This window comes from Pan paniscus, chromosome 5, assembly GCF_029289425.2.
Source record: "Pan paniscus chromosome 5, NHGRI_mPanPan1-v2.0_pri, whole genome shotgun sequence".
Taxonomy (NCBI): domain Eukaryota; kingdom Metazoa; phylum Chordata; class Mammalia; order Primates; family Hominidae; genus Pan; species Pan paniscus.
In genome coordinates, this window is record NC_073254.2 from 24,172,626 (window position 1) to 24,195,031 (window position 22,406).

A 22,406-nucleotide genomic window follows, 5' to 3' on the forward strand; every position below is an offset into this window, starting at 1 on the left:
CTAGCTCACTATGCCTCTTAGGAAAAATCTACCTAAAATAAACCTACACAAAGTCTGAAAATAAAAGAATAAAAAGAGAAAAAACAGATAAATTCCAAACAAAATTTCCATATGATATGGAAAAATTATAACAGGACAAAGGAATTTATAGAAAATGAATTGATTGTAATAGAATATAGATAATAATTATAAATAAAGAACTAATCTATCTAAAAATTATAATGTTTATCATCTAGGGATAGTCATAGTCTAGTAACATAAAAGCATAGCTTCAAAATATAAAGCAAAAGTGACAAAATAACTCTCAATCATAGTGAGAAATTTTAACACACATTTCTCAGAAATTACAGTTCAAATACATTAAAAAATTGATAAAAAACAAGAAATTTGAGCAATGTAATCAGTACATTTAATCATGTGATATATATATTAAACATATAAATATTTATCTTTTTCTAGCACACATAAAACATTTATGAAATTAATCATGTATTAGGCCACAGTGGAGTCTCAATACATTTCAAGTAACTATCATACAATATATGATTAATTTTAAACACAAAAGTTTAAAAATAATTTAAATGTCGATGACATTTGAAAACTTTCAAAAGGACTTCTAATCAACTTATGGGTTAATCTCAAGGAAAACAATATATTTTGAACTGAACAAGAGTGAAGGAGAAGTATAGCCAAGCTTAGCAATACAGAGAAAGTGCAGTTTAGGGTTTATTGTATACCTTGAACATCTTTATATTTTTTTAAACAGACAGACTGAAAATGGGAGAGTGACATATTCAGAAAGCTATGAAATAATGAAAGATGGACCTAAAGCAAGTAGAGAGAATAAAAATTTTTAAGTGCTAATAAAAAATGAAAAACATAAGATCCATAGAAACAGTTGCCTATATTTTTGAAAAAGAATAAAGCATACAAATTTCAAGCATGATTAATAAACAAAACAAAAAGGAAAAGTCGCAACACAAAAGGCAATTAGTAAGTTAGATTCAGTAGATAGTTTTTAAAAGTATGCCAATAAATATAATAAATTTGATTCCAAATTAGATAAGGAAAAAGAAAAATATATAGGCCATCCCCTTGTGTGAAGATACATGCGGAAATCCTAAATAAATTATTAGCAAATCAAAGTCTTCAGTGGTGGAAAATAGAAATACTGCAACTGAATAAAGTTTATTACAATAGATAAAATGAGGAGAGTGGGAGGAAGGTGAGGTTCAAAAATCTACCTTTTGGGTACTACGCTCACTACCTGGGTAACAAAATCATTTGTACACCGAACTTGAGTGACACACAATTTACCCATGTAACAAAACTGCATTTGTACTCTCAAGTGAAAATAGAAGTTGAAAAGAAAAAAAAGAAGTTATAATTTCCAAATTAATCTCTAAATTAAACTGAAGTCAATAAAATACCAAAAAGCTGCTGTTTAAAATAAAATGGTGACAGAAGATGAAAATGGCCAAAAAAAAAAAAAAAAAAAGACACCACTGGAGAATGGCAAGATGGGAGAAATTTGTGAGGACAAGTAAGATATACTTGCAAGTACTATATTATTAGCTCAATTACTAAACAAGGATAGAACAGAAACTATGAAAACAGACACCTGTACATATGTATTTACATATATACTTATATAAGTTTATAGTATATATATGTGTATGTATATATGTTCTATATACATATATATGCATGCATGTATATACACAGTACATACATATATACTATATACATATACATATATAGTATACTGTACACTGCACTTATATACTAAGGTGTACATATATATATTTATGTGTGTCTCTGCTCTGTTCCAGTGGTTTAAGTGTGTATATATGTGTATGTGTGTGTGTATTTATATATATAGATGTCTGTCTCCCATGACAGAAGTCAAATTATAAATTAATATGGAGATAATGGCTGATGCACTTAATAGTAATGCAAATACTTTTTAATCTGTAGGAAAAAAATTAGATTTCGAATTCATATCCTGTACAAAAATGTGTGGATTTATAGCTTAAATACAAAGACAAAGCTTTACATTCCTAGAAGGAAATATAGAAGAATATCTTAATAAATTAAGGGTTAAGGAATAATTTCTTAGGGACCCTAAAATACAGGCCATGAAGAAGAAACCTAGAAAAGTTATTAAATTAAAATTAAGATTTTAAAAATATATAAAATATATACATATATGTTCCGTATATGTATTCAAACATCTATACATATAAATAGGGTAAAATATTAACAAAAAATCTAAGTAAAATGTGCAGATGTGTTCTTTGTACTATTTTTCTTCTTAAAACATTTCTGTATGTTTGAGATCATTGTCAGGTAAAAGTATTTTAAAAGACAATATAAGGAGACTAAAAATAGTAGCTACAGACTAAAGAAGAAAAACAATCTAGGGCACAAGGAAAAGATTATCTAGAATATATAAGGAAATATAATAAATCACTAAGAGAAAGAATCCAACATAAAAATGAGCAAAGCATGTGAACAGGCAATTCATAGGACAGAAACACTAAATGATCTTAAACATATGAAAACATGATCAATTCCACTAATCAAAAAGGAGTTGCAAATTAAAGTGAGATACCTTGTGTTTTTATCCAAGTGATAAAAGTTAAATATTTTGAAAAAAGAAAGCTAAGAGTGTTGAAAAAATGGAAGTCTCATGTGCTTCTGGTGGAAGAATAAATTGGTACAACCACATTGGGGAACAATTTGTAGTACGTGTATGTAGGAGTCAAGTCATTATTGACAGCAGAATGTCCCAGACATTGTTGAAAGGGGGAAATACTTCCTTTGAAAATGAAATGCTGCCTATCTGGGTTGACCTGCTGGGGCTAGTTTCAGAGACTGGCTGTTTTCTGCACCCTTTCTTACAACATAGTCCTAGCAGTACAGATGCTCTCAACCACTGCCTCAGTACTGAAGCTACACATCAGCTAGATCTACATCAGATAATGAGATGGAAGCCAATGACTCAGCAAGCCAGTTGGTTGTTTCCAAATATACACACCTTTGTTTTCCAGAGTAAAGTTTTACACAAAACGATTTCAACATACATGGTGGCAGAATATCAAAACAACCCCGACAGTGACATTTGGCTAAAGTGATGAGAGGTGGGATTTTAATGTGCAAGCTTGATTAAAATAATAAGTTTCATCATTGCTACTTTGTTTTGATAATTTAAGTGCAAGTGAAAAACAGCAGAAGGTATTGTTTCTTTGGAAGGAGCTCTCATGACTCAATGCTTTAAATGCTCTCTGACTCCTTGAAGTTTTCCCTTTGTGACAATTTATCACTCTGTAACAGGCAAAGCATTTTTTGAGTTTTTGCAACAGCCCTCAGACAGAAACTTACCCCTATTCCTGTTTAAAAATGTTTGCTGTTGAATATTGTAATTCTCACGTATGTCTTTTTCATGTCCACTAATGCCTGAGTTTGCTTTTAGGTATGCTTCTCCAGGGATAATTTTATTAAAATGAACTTATATGAAGTGTTATGTCATTATTTGCTACTCATTTGAGTCAATCATTCCTTTCAACCACAGATTTTATTGAGTGCCAACAAGGTGACTTGCTGTGACCCCAGTGCTGGATACAATAACAGCCAACATTTATTGAACATTTATTATGTGGCAGGCATTGTTCTGACAGTTTTATGTGAATTACCTCATTCATTCTTTCCAAGAACTCTATGAGGTAGACAGTATTATCCCATTTTGCAGGTGAGGAAACAGTTGCAAAGGGAGGTTGAATCATTTGTTCCAGATCACTCAGCTAGCAAGTAGTAGATCTGAGATTTAAACATGGACAAGCTGGCTTTAGAGAATATACTTCTAGCTAGTAAGTGATTTTGCCTCTTCTAAAAAGCAAATCTATTTTATGTCATCAATACCAAAAAACAAAAGTAGGCATGGTAGATTTTGCACCATAGTATGTAATAATTTTAACAAGTGTGCCATTTTCATAGTTACAGTTTAGCAAAATTATTGAACCCATTGCTTCCCTTTAACCTTTTTTGAGTTCAATGTAGAAAAAAGATGGCATTGGAAATTAACGTTTAAAGGTCAGACTTGTGGGTCTTGACAATTACTAAGTTGTGGAGGTTTCAAAATGTGGAGGATGCGGAGTCAAGATATTCTAAGGAAAGAAACTGGCTGAGGTTTAGACAGTTGAGCAAATGCATCAGGGAAGCAGGCAGCCTCGAACCAGGCATAGTGAGGTTCTGGCATAGTGTCAAATGTTGAGTTTCAGTAACTCGTCACTTTTCTCAGTCCTTGCTTTCTACGTCCGTTCCTTTAGAATTCGGGTCTTGTTTCTGCTCCCAGTTCTTGCAGAGACGACTTTATGGTTGTTCAAGGGTCATTTACCTCATTTGTGTTACCTTATCTTATCCTCATAGTTTCAATGGTAAGAAGCAAAGATGATGTTCATTTTTCTGAAGAGTACACTGGCTTTCAGAGGTATTATGAAACTTACCCAATATATCATCATTAAAATAAGGCAGGACTTAGAGCACAGCCCTGTAACCTAGGACTCTGGACTATCTCTAGAAGGCCCATCTAATCATTCCATCTTTAAAGGAAAACATAAAACCTACCTTGGCACAGCTCCCTTCTTAACTCTGGACCTTGGACTGTCCTTCAGTGCTCAGATCTCATCTTCCCCTGTTACTCTCAAGATTGAAATTAAATTGCCACACCCAATAACGCAGCCCTATACCCTCCCTAATTGTCTAGATTAGAGGAGTCTCCTGTGTACACAGCCCTGTAGAATCCCATGCCTACTGCCATCATAACATTTATCAGAAGGCATTTTAATTAATTGTTCTTTTTTTTTTTTTTTGAGACTGAGTCTCACTCTGTCGCCTAGGCTGGAGTGCAATGATGTGATCTTGGCTCACTGCAACCTCTGCCTCCTGAGTTCAAGCGATTCTCCTGCCTGAGCCTCCCTGAGTAGCTGAGATCACATGCCTAGCTACCTTTTTTTTTTTTTTTTGTATTTTTAGTAGAGACAGGATTTCACCGTGTTGGTCAGGCTGCTCTCGAACTCCTGACCTCAAGTGAACTGCCCGACTTGGCCTCCCAAAGCGCTGGGATTACAGGCGTGAGCCACCACGCCCGGCCAATTGTTCTTTTTTATGTGTCTTCATCCTGAACTATAGTTCTTTAAGGGCACAAATGATGACAATAATGATTTATTTTTTAATTTTATTTTTATTCCCAGTGCATAGTAGAGTTCCTGGCATAGAGAAGTCGCTCACTAAATATTTAGGGGGAAAGTCTATAATTTTAAGTTTGGCAATGACTCTCACAATATTATTATATTTGACCTTCAGCATATGATGAACAGCTCTCATTCCTCTTGAACTTGTTACTGGCAGTGGTATACAAGGTGGGGCAGTTCACAGCAGAATACACGAGAATGTTTGGCAAGATTGGTCCAAGCATCTGAGTTCCTCTAGATTGTTGAGAGATGGAGAACTAAAACAAATGTTTCAGTACTAGTGGGTTAAAACGATCCTCTTCAAATTGTGTGTAAAGTGCAATGCTGAGTGATGTAGTGTTAGTATCTGCAATTTTTTATAAGAATTCAGAAAAAAATACTTCATGCAGAGAAGTGTTTAAATTATTACTATAATGTCTCTATGCATTTTCACCAAAAGCTGACAGCTTTAACATTTAAATAAAGTAATTGAAATACATAATAAATAAAATGAAATGTAGAGAGAGCATATTGCTATTGCCTAATAAAGAGTGTTGCGAATAAAAAGCAATATTATTTTTTTAAAGAAGGAAATAATGTAGACCCAGAGTTTAACGCAGTAGTAGAGATATGAAAATAACAGTAACTCCTGTTATTTAGTAAATAGTTAACACACACTTTTAAACTTAAAACTATTTACAATGTTTACTTGGTAGTTATTTAAAGCAAAAATAACCTAAAATAACTAGTAGTTATTTAAAATATATGAGAATTTAATATTGAAATAGAGTATTTTTATAGAAAACTTTTTGTTAGATTTTGCATATGATTGAAGGAAGAACTCTCCTCCAAACTCCCCCACCAAAAGTTTTTTGTGTGTTTTGTTTTTTGTTTTTTTGAGACAGAGTTTCGCTCTTGTTGCCCAGACTGGAGTGCAGTGGGGCGATCTCGGCTCACTGCAACCTCCGACTCCTGGGCTCAAGCCATTCTCCTGCCTCTGCCTCTGGAGTAGCTGGGACTACAGGCACCCACCACCAAAGCCCGGCTAATTTTTGTGTTACTAGTAGAGACGGGGCTTCACCATGTTCGCCAGGCTGGTCTCAAACTCCTGACCTCAGGTGATATGCCCACTTTGGTCTCCCAAATACTGGGATTACAGGTGTGAGCCACCACACCCAGCCCGAAAGTTTATTATTGATAGGTATCTTGAAGAAAATCAGGACTAAAGCATTTTGATTTGGACCATCATCTTTCTGTGCAGTGTGTGCATAGCATTCTTTGTTACATTGTCTATCTGCTTGGTGTGCATGTGTGCTCATGCATGTGCGTGTGAGTGTATGTGTGCATGTGTATGTGTGTGGGAGTATGTTTTTATTTTACAGTGAGTGCACTAAGAATTTCCTGTGGTGCCAGCACACAGCAAAAGGCGGTTGGAAATGATGAAAGATTTATTTGAAAGCTAACTCAGTCATTCATTAAGCTGTGACCATTATAAATTATTCAGCCTCTCTGAACCTCAATTTCCCCATTTATAAAACGGGAAAATATAACAATTAGTACTAGTACATACAGAGTACCTATAATACATAGTATACCATACAGACATAATAAATTATAGCTGTGGATATTATCATCGTTATTCTTATTCAGTTATATTTGGCTAATTGCTCAGCAATACTTGGGCTATACTCTTAGCCCTGCCTTTATTAATCCTAAATATTAAAGATTAGACTTGACACACTTTAGTTCCGAGATCTGTGACCTTCCACACTGCCTATATCATAGTCACCAACAATAATTATTTACTGGAATGGTTAGATAATGCTTTGTGTTTGCAAATTGCTTTCCAGCATTTAAAACCCTTTAGTCTTACAGCAACCCTATGGTATTGATGTCACCTTGACCATTTTGCTTATTAGGAAGTTAAGGCCTGGGAAAGTTAAAAAAAAAAAACAAAAAAAAAAACCAGCTATCATTTGGTCAGGGCTGGAGCAGGGATCAAACACAGGTTTGGGACTATAAAGCTCTACCCTTCCCATCATTCTCTATTTTGGTCTCTAAGCCAACAACAGGCTGGGTACTATGTTGTGCAGACAGAATGTATTATTCAAAGTAGAATATATTGGTGGGGAATGGAGTGCTATTACTAATTATCCTGAGACAAGAAGAGCAAGTCAGGCAAAGCAGGATATAGGATCACACTGGTCAGAATATAAAAACAAGGCGTATCTTCAAACTCCAGCTTCCTTAGCAAATAACTTGGGAGTTAGAATATAACTACAAACACAAAAAATTTAAGTAGCTTAGAAGATGCAGGTAAGTGACAGCAGTCATAGCTATCCAGACAAGAAAAATACATGCCTTAGGTAGAGGGATATGCTTTACTCATTTCTAAGATCCTCGCACTTGGTACAGTGCTTTGAACATAGTAGAAATTCATTAAATGTTTATTAAATTGAGTCAGACTTCTTTCAGTTGAAGTGTTCAGAGAAAATGAGGAGGGGGGGGAATTATAGCTGAGGTTTATGCAAAGTCTTTTCCATTGGCTCATAGTGGCAATAAACTTGTGATTTATGTGACCTTCCCTAAATAAGTCACTAGTGTGATTCTTGAAATATTATTGTGCATTAAAGCTACAAAGCACAATGCATACTAAGCTATGATTAATCACATTGTGGGGAATGATTGGGGACAGAAAAGGCAGAGATAAGGAAGTTCATTTCCTGTTTAAGCAAGAAATATCTTTCAAAAAAATTTTGTTTTTTGAGACGAATCTCGCTCTGTCGCCCAGGCTAGAATGCAGTGGTGAGATCTCGGCTCACTGCAACCTCGCCTCCTGGGTTCAAGCGATTCTCCTGCTTCAGCCTCATGTGCAGCTGGGATTACAGGCATGTGCCACCATGACCAGCTAATTTTTTTTTTTTTTTGTATTTTTAGTAGAGCAGGGTTTGCCATGTTGGCTAGGCTAGTCTCAAACTCCTGACTTCAGGTGATGTGGCCTTCTCAGTCTCCCAAAGTGCTAGGATTACAGGCATGAACCACCATGCCCGGCTCCTTATAAATATTATTAACCTAAAAATAATTGGCTGATTTCATTAATCTTGGTAGAATAGGTTCTATGATTGACATAATAGGTTGCATTCAATCTAAATGCCCCACACTGAATTCTTGAGTAAGCACAACTATAATGTTTTGAGGATGCTAATTCATATAAAGTCTTCCCTTTTATATACAACTCATTCCTGATATCATCCCTAGGTAGATACGTCATGGTGTGCTCAATAATACAATACCGTTCTGTGTTTCTGGTGAGAACAACTAGAATTTATTTTGACGTGGGAGTTGTCACACTTGGTAAAATCTCTCTGAATGAATTCAAAGTGATACGTATAGAATCGGTGGGCGTGTCAGTTTGGTAGAAAAAGAAATCTAAGTGACACACTTGGCTTCCTGGTTGTTTAAGACATACATCCTTCAATTTACTGGGCTTCAGGGATCGGGTCTGGGAGTATGTACAAGAAGATCCATGAAGTATTAAGACTGGTGGATGAGGAACTAATTCTGACATCTGGGGCCAGTGTCAACCATCTCTCACTGAACCCTCCCAGGCCTTGCTGCTTTGATTGTAGTCTGCAGTGATTCTCCCCAGAAGAAGAGCTTTTGGCATTAGAAGGGAAGTATGATGTAGTGACTACAAGTATGTACTGGAATCAAGGATGCTGACTTTAAGTCGTCTGTGCCACTGACTAAATGGAAGTCCTTGGTCAAGTCACAGACCTTTTCTGGGCTTCTGGGCTTCATCTTCAAAATTAATGCTTGGTATAAAGCATGCCTAAGGCTCTTCATGTCCCTAATGACATTTCCTTATCCACTTTCTGCAAATATTTGCCATCTTTCTCTGAACTAAGTGGTATCAGAAGGTACACGAGTGCACTCATCCTCACGGCTGGCTAGTAAAGTCAGGAAAATCCACCATCACTGCAAAATTTTTCAAAACAAAGGTTTCTTCTCAGTTTTTACCCCTCCTTCCAAACTTTATTGTATGAAGCTTTGCCCCAGTCCTTTTCTGATTTTTAACCAACCTCAGTTGTCCAAAAACCAAGATACTGGTAGTTTTCAAAGGTCTAGAGAGTTGAAGAATTGTTAAGTAAAATGTCAATTTCATTAACTGCAATTTTCTGCGTCTTTACTTAAGAAAATGCTTGTGTTAATTGACTAGAAAAGTTCTGCACGTACATTAAAATTTATTAAGAAAAGGCTGCATAACTGTTAAGTGACCACAAAGATTCCAAAGGCTAAGGTGGAAAGTTTTCTCAACTGCCCCCTCCAGTAGGAGTGAAGAATTATAACATTTTACTAACCAGTCTGTGCAATGAACTGTGGCTGGAAGATCAGACACGTACATGTAAATACCTTGCTCAGGAGGAGAGAGAGCAGCGAGGACTGCATGTTCCAACTGAACCAAAACACATGGAGATATAGATAGAATGACCCATTCAGCTGAGGATAAGATGGAAACACCTCAAACACCAAGACTATCATAGGAAAGGGCACCCAGCCATGCCTTGGCTATGGCTAATAGATTTCCTGTTAATGATTAAGTCGGAGGAATCCATGGAGTGCATGGCCTCAGTGGCTTCTCAAATCCCAGAATGAGGCATTTGCAGGTGACTTGAAGGTCTGTTAATGATCACTGAAGGTAAAAGCTGCTTGTTGACAGGTCTCTACTTTTTCTTGTGAAATTACTTAGCTCCTCTGGGATAACTGTATAGAACTTTGGATAAAAATATTAAAATTCTATTTAGTTGTACAATGTTTTAATGCAAATTTTTAACCATAAAACCAACTGCTCCATTCAGTTAAATTAATAGAATTACAAAAAAGATGTAATGATAGCAATTAAGTCTTGAAAATGCAAATTTTATAGTCAAGGACAATTACCTCATTTATAGTATATTGGAATGGTGCCAGATAAAGGTAATTTAGATCCTCCCAGCTCACAGTTACATCATGATGGATATCTTCATTTCATTAGTTCAACAAAGATGGGTGAGAAGTTAGGTAATACATAAAAAAACTAAAGAGTATTTGACCTTTAGTATAACTAGAACCAGAATTCATTCACTAATTTATCAAGTATTTAATGAGTACCAATTATCTAAAATATTATTTATATATTTTGTCTGCCTTAGAGAAAAAAAAGTCTTTATTTTCACATCTAGAAAGCACTGGTTTGTAGAGAAATCAGATTTCTTCAAAACCAGGCCAGGTTTTTGGTGCTTGGTGAGTATCTTTATGTGCAATGCAGATGACCTAATTTTGTGTTGATTGGAGTGATACCAAGTCTCCCTGCAAAAGAACAATGGGTTTTTCACTAATTATCTTCTCTTTTATTTGAGCCTGCTTCAAGTAATTGTTGGTGTCTTAAAATCATGCAGCTGTGAAAGTTGGACTACCTAAATGATTACTTTTGTCATTTTAAGATTTTACTATGTACTATCTTATGTTCCATATTTTCACATTATCATCTTGGCTGCAGTTCATTTGTACAACATCCAGAAGTTTATCATTTCCATATTACAGGAAGACAAGTAACTTTACAAAAATTTTTTAAATAGCGAGATTTAATAATAAGAATGTAGGCTTTTCAAACTTCCAATTCTATATTGTCTTAATGCAAATTTTCTGCTTATGTTCATAAAAAAAAAATCTGCATTGCTCATGATCTCCCCTTTTGCCCTCTAGAGGGCACTAGATCATACTCCTGATGATAAAAGGAGTCAAATTGAAGCCCTATTTGCTGATGTTAAAATTTCCCCTTGAGTCATTATCTTCGGAGAGAAAATTTCTCCTGTCTAAAGGAACCAGTGACCATGAGGAGCAGGTAGTTCGCTTCTTGCCACGTTGTTCCTAAACAGAGGGAAAGCAATGCGCTTGGGGGTTTTGAAGACTGGCTGCCCAAGTTCAAACACATGGCTCAGGCACTTCCTGAATATGTAATGTTGGGCAAATTATTTGCTTCTGTGCCTCAGTTTCCTCATCTGTAATATGGGGATAATAATACCTACTCCACAGCATAGCTGTGAAGATTTTAAAAAATGATAATATGTATAAAGAAGTTGGAGAACAGATACAGCCTATAGCAAGCACTATTAGTATTAGAGTTTTTTTTCAATATTTTATAGCAAGCATTATTAGTATTAGTTTTTTTAAATACCTTTTTTTGGAACATAATCCCCAATAATGATTCTGCGCTACTGCCCCTGGATTTCTTCCTTAGTCCCATGACTCAAATGGGCAAGCCTCTATTAGGACCTTCTAAGAGAGCTATGCAATTCCCTTACAAGATTCAATATTGGCTTAGCGTACTTTTAAAGAGGCTGATGCCATTGATTCAATAGACGTCAAAACAGAAAGTAAACCTCTTCAAAGTCAGGATGACATAACTTTGTAGTTTTGCTTTCTTGCTCACTTTTGGATAATAAGCCCCAAACCAAAATATTAAGAGTTTATTGTAATGAAAGTCCATAGAAACACATACTAGACAAATGAATATACAGAATAGATATATGGCCCTTCTTTAGTCTATGGAAAATATTTTATTTTCGTTGAATGCCATATATAGTAAGAGTCATTAGGATTTTTTTCCCCTGGAACTTACATAGCAGCTAGAAGAGCCAATAATGCTTTTGAAATTCAACCTTTGTTTCTAGTGATGATGTCTAAGTCTTTGTGGATTTACTGTCTTGGTTCATTTAGCTAGTAGTAGAACAAGAGTTTTCACAAAATATCCACCTGGGTCATGGTGGCGGTAGTGGTAATCCTCTATCTTCTTTCTCTCCCTGATACTTATATTTATTTGTTACGGTAAGTTTTCTAATGCATAAAAATGTAATGTAAGAAATGATTATAAATCTTTGGCTATATACATGTTCAAAGAGGTATTTAAAATTAGTTGTCCCTGATCCTCTCAACGTAGATATTAGTTCATCAGTAAGTCAACTGATAGTTTGTGCCATAACCTCTAATAGATCTGGCTTTGCCCTGGAAGCCCATGCAGGCTAAAATCAGCAGCCAACCCTTTGCCTGGATTGTACTTCTAAAAGAGTTAGAGTTTGAAGTGCCGTATAAGTATTTTAAATATATTTGTATTGATGTACACAACTGGTTTGATCATTATTAATGAACTAATCGACTAAATACTGTATTAGATAATCAGTTGGTGGAGCCTAATAATAGTATCAGCTCTAGATGTGAGTATCTCTTGGCGTTCCTGTAGTCTGATTTATGAATGGTATGCTACACATCAATCTTTACACACCCATTCAGAATAAATAAGCAAGATGAAAGGAGATTCACATATTCTTTGTAAAGATAAGTCTTATGAGGTAATGGATGGTTAATACACCCTATTCTCATAGCATTATGATAGAACCTAAAACTTAATTGTTCTGTTCAAAAGAGAAATAATGCAATGTTCCTACTTAAAATGGTTTCTTATGCAAAGGCATAAAATTTCTGGCATTAGAGAAAACAAAAGTGTATCTGGTACTCTAGCTGCTGTGTCTCAGTTGTAAAAATCTCATCTGTGATCATAATAGGATATTGATTAGTATGGAAGCTATACAAAGCTGAATTGCATTTCTTGGTGGAGTACGAAAGGTCACTGTTTGATTACTCAATAACTTTTCAAATACAAGAAATGCTATTTAAAAGTATGCTTGAATGATTGGGTTGCACTATAAGAGGGAAATGGGGGAAATGGTAGTACTTTCGTAAAGGTAGTTAGATGTCAAATTCTTATATCATTTTCTATTCATGTATATTTAACATTCTGTACTATTTTATATACTAGAACATAAACCATTAAATCAAATTATAAGTGCAATTTTACATGTTATCCATGTGACATCTAACTTACAAGACAAATAATTCACTTGTTTTTAGGTATTAACTGAGTTTGTCACTACGGCCATCTTATATTTGATGGCATTTATTTTCTGTGATCATAAATATAAGGTACTTCATATTATTATAGAAAATGTAAAAAATACAGAACTATATAAAGAAGATAACAAATTACCAATAATTCTGATATTCTGATTAACTTCTTTCCTCTTTTTATTTATAAAACAATATAAAATCTTATCATGTATTTATTATATTTGCTACAAGTTATAAATTCAGGATCACTTTATAATAGTTTTAATGATAATTTTCCCCTTTTAACTGGGAATGCACTCTTAGGAATAGTAAATATTCTTGAAAAAATGATTCTTAATAACTGCATATTACTCTAAATTATGGATAGACCATAAAATATTTAACCTGTTAGTTTGTGCTCATAAATACCTCCGAACTCTCCTGTTTATGTGACCTATAGTTTTGTTAAGAGCCTTGTATGATGGACATCGGCATCATCCTCTTTGATCCCGTTACTTTCTCCTTACATTGCCACTGATTTCCTCTTTTGGCATTACAGGTTTCTTTCTAATCACTGGCACACATGCCCAAGCCCAGGGCTCACTATTTGCTCAAACAAGTATTCACCTTTGATAGATTGAGTAACCTCAATCTGATTTGGCAAAATAAAGAAGCCTTATTGAGTCTATTGCAAGGACTGGCTAACAGCATCCCAATACATCGTTAGAACTCCAACCATATTTACCAAATGTATTAGGATGTTCTTGCATTGCTATAAAGAAATACCTGAGGCATGGTAATTTATGAAGAGAACGGTTTAATTGGCTTACAGTTATACAGGTTGTACAAGTATAGCACCAACATCTGCTCTGCTTCCAGTGAGGGCCTCAGTAACCTTCCAATCACAGTGGAAGCTGAAGGGAGAGCAGGCATGTCACATGGCAGGAGAGGGAGCAAGAGAGAGAGGTGGGAGGTGCCACACACATTTCAACAACCAGATCTCATGAAAACTGACTCATCACAAAGGGCATGGTGCTAACGCATTCATGAGAAATATGCCCCCATGATCCAATCGTCGCTTACTTGGCCCCACCTCCAACAGTGGGGATTACATTTCAACATGTGATTTGGTGGGGACACAGATCCAAACCATATCATCAAATATATAGATGACTGAATGACAAGAGGCAGGTCGGAGAAGGTAGAAAGCAGTGCATGTAGAGAGAGTGGAGAATTTGAGTAGCAGATTATGAAGACAGAAGAAAAATGGGCGATGTAAAAATAGAAAGAATAGCACAGTAATGGGCAGAGGAAACAGGAATAGGGTGGAATACATGAGAACAGGGTGGAGGATTTGGGTGTCAGAAAAGAAGCAGTGTGGAAATTAATTGATACTCTCTGCAGTACAGCCACATTCTATGCCATGGGCAACGCAGCAAAAGTATCATTCATAATTGGGACTCTCTGGCTTGTGTAACCACCCACTGAGACAAAAGAGACTGCTTTCATATCAATTATTTTGCTTAGGGTACTGATATCATGATATACCTATTTATGTATATTTGATCCTTATGCACCTTTCAGATGTTGATAGACATGTAGCATCTGGAATTGGAAGGTGATGGACCTGCTCTTCTGTGTGCCAATCAGAATCTCCTGGAGCACTGGATTCAGGTCTAAAGTCAGACTTTTTAAGAGGGAAGTAGACACTGGAGGAGATGTACCCTGGAGGATGGTCAGCACAGTGAAGGGACCTAAAATACAATCACCCACAGACAGGTAAAAAGAAAGCTTGGAGAGGGCATGATTATACAGTTCCTAATAGGTGACTACTTTTGAAGGCATGCCAAGTAGAAGAGGAGCAGGCTGGCTCTGTTTGACCTTAAGGAGAAGAGATGTGGAAACAATGCAGGCTTTTCAGGAAGACAGATTTTGTTTTGTTCAAGGAAAACCTAATAAGCAGTGGAAATGCTTGAATTTGTGATTGGTTCATCTTTGAGAAAGTGAGACCTTCCAAATTGGAGGTGTTTAAATACACCTTAGTGAACAATTGGTGGGGATTTTGTTGCAGAGAATCAAATACCTGCTATTCGGTGGAGATAGATTATCTTTAAGGTCTCTGCCAACTCTATGATACTGTAATTTTATGCAGATCTCTGTGTAGATGGAGCAGAGAAAGCAAATGCAAATTTGTATTTATGTGGCCAAAATTGCTTTAACAAAAGTTACATATTGAAACCATTTTAGTTTTAATATCATCAAAAATTTTACTTTGATCTTTCATAAGAAAACACCTGTAACAACTGGAATGCTTTTTTCAATGTCATCTGTGTTTTTAGTTTGAATATAATGCATGGTTTTCTGAATAGAAAAAAATCTCACTTTCTCTTTTTTGTTTTGTTTTTGTTTTGTTTTGTTTTTTGAGACAAGGTCTGGCTCTGTCACCCTGGTTGGAGTGCAGAGATGCGATCTCAGCTCACTGCAACTTCCATCTCCCGGGCTCAAGGGAGTCTTGCACCTCAGCCTCCCGAGTAGCTGAGATTACAGGCATGTGCCACCACACCTGGCTAATTTTTGTATTTTTAGTAGAGACAGGGTTTCACCATGTTGATCAGGCTGGTCTTGAACTCCTGGCCTCTTGTGATCTGGCCCCCTCAGGCTCCCAAAGTGCTGAAATTACAGGCGTGAGCCACAGCACCTAGCCAGAAATCTTACTTTGTAAGTGCTAAGATACATGATTGAAAATATCCCTGCCCTTGAGTCACTTATATACATAATGCATTTAAATCATGAAAAGGCCTGCAAAGACTGCTTTAGAAGCACAGAGAGGTAGAACTAATGGAGCCCAAAAGAGGAAGGGAGTTTATAGTGGATCTGTCCCAGAGTTGGGTCTTAAAAGCATGAGTAAAAGCTTGGTGAGTGAAAAAAAGTGGAGGACTAAAGAAAGTTCCAGGAAGGAAGAAGAGTATGCAAAAGAGAAGCTGTAGAGAGTTTGCAAGTCTCTACAAATAGGTTAGCAGAGCTGAAACTTACATTGGAGGTGTGGCAGGAGAGAGTGAGGTATAGTCAGGTAGAGTAAGACCTTTATGCTAGTCTAAGAAACTTGAATTTTATACTTTATGTACCTGGAAGCCATTGACATGAATAAGGGAGATTTGACTTTAGCTCAAACACTGATATTTGATATATACATTTAAATGAACCAAGAATGGAGGCAAAGAAACCCAATAGGAGGCTACCGCAATAGCTTCAAGAAAGATCTTAAAAGCCCAAGTTGGACAGTGGTAATCTGTATGAAGAGAATGTGAAAGGATTAAATATGTTTAATATAAAATCTTGGTCACTAATGTTATTAAGCAGTGGAAAGATGTAGGAGTCAACGATGACTCCAGATTTCTTATTTGGGTGACCTTGTTAGATCCACCAATTGAGACGGGGAGCATAAGACTAAGAACACATTTTGGGGAAGGAAATGGATTTATTCAATTTTGGACTTACTAACTTTAGAGTGCTTTGGAGCCCTTTAAGTAGTTATGGCAGGCAGGAAGCCGGATACGAAGACTTATATCTCAAGAGAATGATTCTGCTTGAAGGTATAAATCACGTTTTATCTACATATAAATAGTAGCTAAAGCCATGAGTTTGTCCAGGGAGAAAAAAAAAAAAAAAAGGAGAGAAAAAAATAAAGGAAAAAGAAGTGGGCTGAGGGAGAAATCAAAAGAAATCTCATGGTAAAAAAAATGGCCAAGAAGAAAAAACTCGCAAAGGAATAAGAGAAAGAGTGGTGGGAGAAATTGAAGAATAAAAAAAAAATCTGATATAGCATCAAGGGAATAGTTCCAAGGAGGGCTAATCCACAGTGGTAAGTGAAATTGACAGTCTAGCAAGTAAAGAGCTAAAAGCGCCATTGAATCTGAGAATTCAGTAGTTGCCTTAAGGAGACTGGTTTATATGGATTAGCAGCTAGAAGAAACATTGCTGTGTTGACTATCAGATGAGAAGCAAGAAATTAAAGCCCTTAGTTGTAGAATTCCTCCTCCTCTGTCCACGGTTGAGAGGTTTCTATGAGAAAAAGAGCAGAGAAGGGGCACAGCTAGGAGGAAATCCAAGGTCAATGGAACAGTGGTGTTTGTATTACTTTGCTTTTTGTTTTAGAATGGGGAGTATTTCAGCGTGTCTCTGGATCCTAAAAAATAAGATCTAGCAGAGCAAGGAAGGTGAAGTCAAGGAAAAGACACATGACAACATACAGAAAGTGGCATTGGCTTTGAAGGGCAGAAGGGAAACCACACTTTCTCCAACTCCTGGGCTCTATGCTGTAATTCAGCTTACTTATTACAGGTAGATTTGCATATGGGTGTTGATGTGTGTGTTGATAAAGTACTTATTTTTTCCTTTGGCAATTTTCTGGGACTGAATAAAAAGTTCAAGTTTATCACTTTCCAAAATTCTTAGCTATAAATCTTCAGATTCAGGGATTTTGAAAAATCTCATTTTTTAAAAAAGTAAGACATTAAAAAGAACTCTAAAGATAAGTTCTATCTTTTCATCAGTATTAAATATTTTTGCCAACTGCATAAAATCCCTGAGCCTTACTCCTTTTACTTCTAGAGCAGTGAAGCTGCAAAATCTTGTTTCCAAGATTAATTATACAACAAATGTAGATTCGCATACAATAAACATGTACAGTGGCATGAATAATAAAGTTAACCAGAAAAACTTTCTTGCAGTGAATGGACTCCTTCCATTGTTACTAGAAACATCTATACAGTAAGGACAGAATGCTGAGTTTATAATCACAAGTTTGAGAACATTCATTTTAAAAAGGATTGAAATACAAGTTTTATGAAAATTGAAAACAATGGTTCTATGTAGAAAACGATATGGGGAATAAAATGGAATCTGGACTTCTACAATAAGAACTTGTTTATTATGTCTTTTAAATGATGTTTTTAATTATGCAAGTAATATGTGAATTTATTTTTATAATAGCTTTCCATTTACAAACAGCCCCCACCAATTCATGTGTATTCTCAAACTCATTAAAAACCAATGAATTTCATTCCCTATTTCATTTTCATTGAGTCCTTTCTGGTTATACCATTAGGCTGATGTAATGATTTTATCTATAAAATGGTATACTGGTCTATGACTTTCTATTACCATTTCTCCCTTCTTCATGTTTCTATGTAACCCTTTTTTTCTTAAAATCTTTTGGCTAGAGGAATCCACCGGTTTTGCAGAATTTCTTTTTAAACAGTTGCAAATACTGAAACCATTTGTAGAATTAGATACCCCTATACAATGGTGTATACTTTTTATTTTCATGTACATGTGTGGAAGTCAGTTCACCTTAGAAGAAAATAGTGGGTACCTGTGAGGGACAACCCAAGCCGATATGAAATCAAAATACCCAATTGCATCCTCACGTCTTAAGGTGCTCTGCTCTCTTCACAACTTCTGTAAAGTTTTCGCCAGATCTCTTTCTTTAAACCGACTTTATTTTTATTTTTTTTTTCTTTGAGACAGAGTCTTGCTGTCTCACCCAGGCTGGAGTGCAGTGGCCCGATCTTGACTCACTGCAGCCTCTGCCTCCTGGGTTCATGCAATTCTCCTGCCTCAGCCTCCTGAGTAGTGGGGACTACAAATGTGCACCACCATGCCCAACTAATTTTTGTTTTTAGTAGAGATGGGGTTTCGCCATGTTGGCCATGCTGGTCTAGAACTCCTGGCCTCATGTGATTTGCCCACCTCAGCCTCCCAAAGTGCTGGGATTATAGGTGTGAGCCACTGCACCCAGGTGCTTTAAACTGCCTTTAAATGTTGATCCTATTTGTGAGAACAAAGACACTATCCTAGCCACAACTAAATACAACTAAATAAAGATATTTTGCAAATAATTTGATGAGGAAGAGGCTGTATAATTATTATATAATAAAACAGTTTTATTTTATATATTTATGTGATTGAGATAACCCTGCAATTTGGACAACCTTTTATCCTTTTAGTTTAATTAATTATTTTCAAAATATCCTTTCAGTAAAAGATACAGTAAACACTACTAACTTTTTCTGACCAGCCACAGCAATTTGCCCATCTTTTTATTGTGGCATTATCGTATTATATAATAAATAATGTTTACAAGTTTATCTTTTTGTCTGGACCATGAAATCCTCAGGAACAGGGTTGTGTTTTACTCATATTTGTCTATTCATTGATTAACTAAGTGGACCACATTTAACCACCCCCTCTCCATCTCCTTCAGAGTCCAATTTAAGACTAGACAATGTAGAGTCCTGAGAGCTGAGAATAGATGAGGCTATGGAATGACCAGCAACAGCCAGATAGAAACTGAGCCAGAGTGTAAGGGTCAACTATGTTCAAGGATATATGAGAGTTAAAGCTAGATGGAAACCATACCCATTTTTTAATTGCTCTGAGTAAGTCTGGAGTCAATAACAGGAGCTGAAATAAGAGGACAAAAATCACCCTTAATCTGACAGACACAACCTGTTCAGCCCAGTGAATATAAAGCAGGCAGAAAAACGTGTAAAGGGGAAACAGGCCTAGCCTCCCTGCCTACATCTTGCCCTTGAACATCGGACTCAAAGTTCTTCAGTTTTGGCACTCAGACTGGCTATCCTTGCTCCTCAGCTTGCAGACAGCCTATTGTGGGAACTTGTGACCATATAAGTTAATACTTAATAAAGTCCTATATATATACACACACACACATATATACACACACATATGTGTGTGTGTGTGTGTGTGTGTGTGTATCCTATTAGTTTTGTCCCTCTAAGAAAACCCTAATACAGATTTTGGTACCAGGAGTGGGGTCCAGAAGAGTAGAAGGCTCTGCAACAGATCCAGGCTGCTGCGTAAGCTGTTCTGCCACTTGGGCCATATGACCAAGCAGATTCAATGGTGCTTGAGGTGTCAGTGGCAGATAGGGATGCTGTTGGGAGCCGTTGGCAGGCTCCCATAGATGAATCAGAGCAGAGACCTCTAGGAGTTTGGAGGAAGGCCCTACCATCTTCTGAAGATAACTACTCTCCTTTTGAGAGACAGCTCTTGGCCTGTTACTGGGATTTGGTGGAAACTAAACATTTGACTATGGGTCATCAAGTCACCATGCAACCTGAACTGCCTATCGTGAACTGGTTATACCATTAGGCTGATGTAATGATTTTCTCTATAAAATGGTGCTTTTATGGGTGCTTTCTGACCCATCTAGTCATCAAATGGGTTGTGCAGAGCAGCATTCCATCATCAAAGCGAAGTGGTATATATGTGATCAGTCTTGAGCAGGTCCTGAAGGCACAAGTAAGTTACATGAGGAAGTGGTTCAAATGCCCATGGTCTCCACTCCTGCCACCCTGCCTTCTCTCCCCAAGCCTGCACTGATGGCCTCATGGGGAGTTCCCTATGATCAGTTGACAAAGGAAGAGAAGACTAGGGTCTGGTTCACAGATGGTTCTGCACAATATGCAGGCACCACCCAAAAGTGGACAGCTGCAGCAGTACAGCCCCTTTCTAGGACATCCCTAAAGGACAGCAGTGAAGGGAAATCTTCCCAGTGGGCAGAACTTCAAGCAGTGTACCTGGTTGTGCACTTTGCATGGAAGGAGAAATGGCCAGATGTAGGATTATATACTGATTCATGGGCTGTAGCCAATGGTTTGGCTGGATGGTCAGGGACTTGGGAGAAGCAAGATTGGAAAATTGGTGACAAAGAAATTTGGGGAAGAGGTATGTGGATGGACCTCTCTGAGTGGTCAAAAGCTGTGAAGATATTTGTGTCTCATGTTAGTGCTCATCAATGGGTGACCTCAGCAGAGGAGGAGTTTAATAATCAAGTGGATAGGGTGACCCGTTCTGTGGACACCACTCAGTCTCTTTCCCCAGCCACTTCTGTCTTCACCCAATGGGCCCATGAACAAAGTGGCCATAGTGGCAGGGATGGAGGTTACTCATGGGCTCAGCAAACTTGGACTTCCATTCACCAAGGCTGACCTGGCTATGGCCACGGCTGAGTGCCCAATTTGCCAGCAGCAGAGACCAACACTGAGCCCTTTATATGACACCATTCCTCAGGGTGATCAGCCAGCCACCTGGTGGCAGATTGATTATATTGGACCTCTTCCATCATGGAAAGGGCAGAAGTTTGTCCTCACTGTAATAGACACTTACTCCAGATATAGGTTTGCCTACCCTGCACACAATGCTTCTGCCAAGACTACCATCCATGGACTAATAGAATGCCTTATCCATTGTTATGGTATTCCACACAGCATTGCCTCTGACCAAAGCATTCACTTTAGGCTGAAGAAGTGCAGTGATGGGCTCATGCTCATGGAATTCACTGGTCTTACCATGTTTCCCACCATCCTGAAGCAGCTGGATTGATAGAACTGTGGAATGGCCTTTTGAAGTCACAATTACAATGCCAACTAGGTGACAATACTTTGCAGGGCTGGTGCAAAGATGTCCAGAAGGCCATGTATTCTCTGAATCAGCATCCAATATATTGTACTGTTTCTCCCATAGCCAGGGATTCACAGGTTCAGGAATCTAGGGATGGAAGTGGAAGTTGCACCATTCACCATCACCCCTAGTGATCCACTAGCAAAATTTTTGCTACTTGTTCCTGCAACATTACGTTCTGCTAGCCTAGGGGTCTTAGTTCCAGAGGTAGGAATGCTACCACCAGGAGACACAACAACGATTTCATTAAACTGGAAGTTAAGATTCCAATCTGGACACTTTGGGCTCCTCTTACCTTTAAATCAACAGGCTAAGAAGGGAGTTACAATGTTGGCTGGGGTGATTGACATGGACTATCAAGATGAAATCAGTGTACTACTCCACAATGGAAGTAAGAAGAGTACAGGCCCTGTGTCTTTGCAGGGTATAGACTCCTCCCAACTGCTTTCACAGGCTAGCGCTCAGCATCTGCAGCTTTTCCAGGTGCATGGTGCAACTGTCAGTGGATCTACCTCCACCACCTTCTGGAGGACGGTAGCCCTCTACTCACAGCTCCACTAGGCAGTGCCCCAGTGAGGACTCTGTGTGGAGGCACTGATCCCACATTTCCCTTTAGCACTGTCCTAGCAGAAGTTCTTTATAAGGGCTCTGCCCCTGCAGCAAACTTCTGTCTGGACATCCAGGCATTTCCATACATCTTCTGAAATCTAGGTGGGGGTTCCCAAACCTCAATTCTTGTCTTCTGTGTACCTGTGGAACCAACAC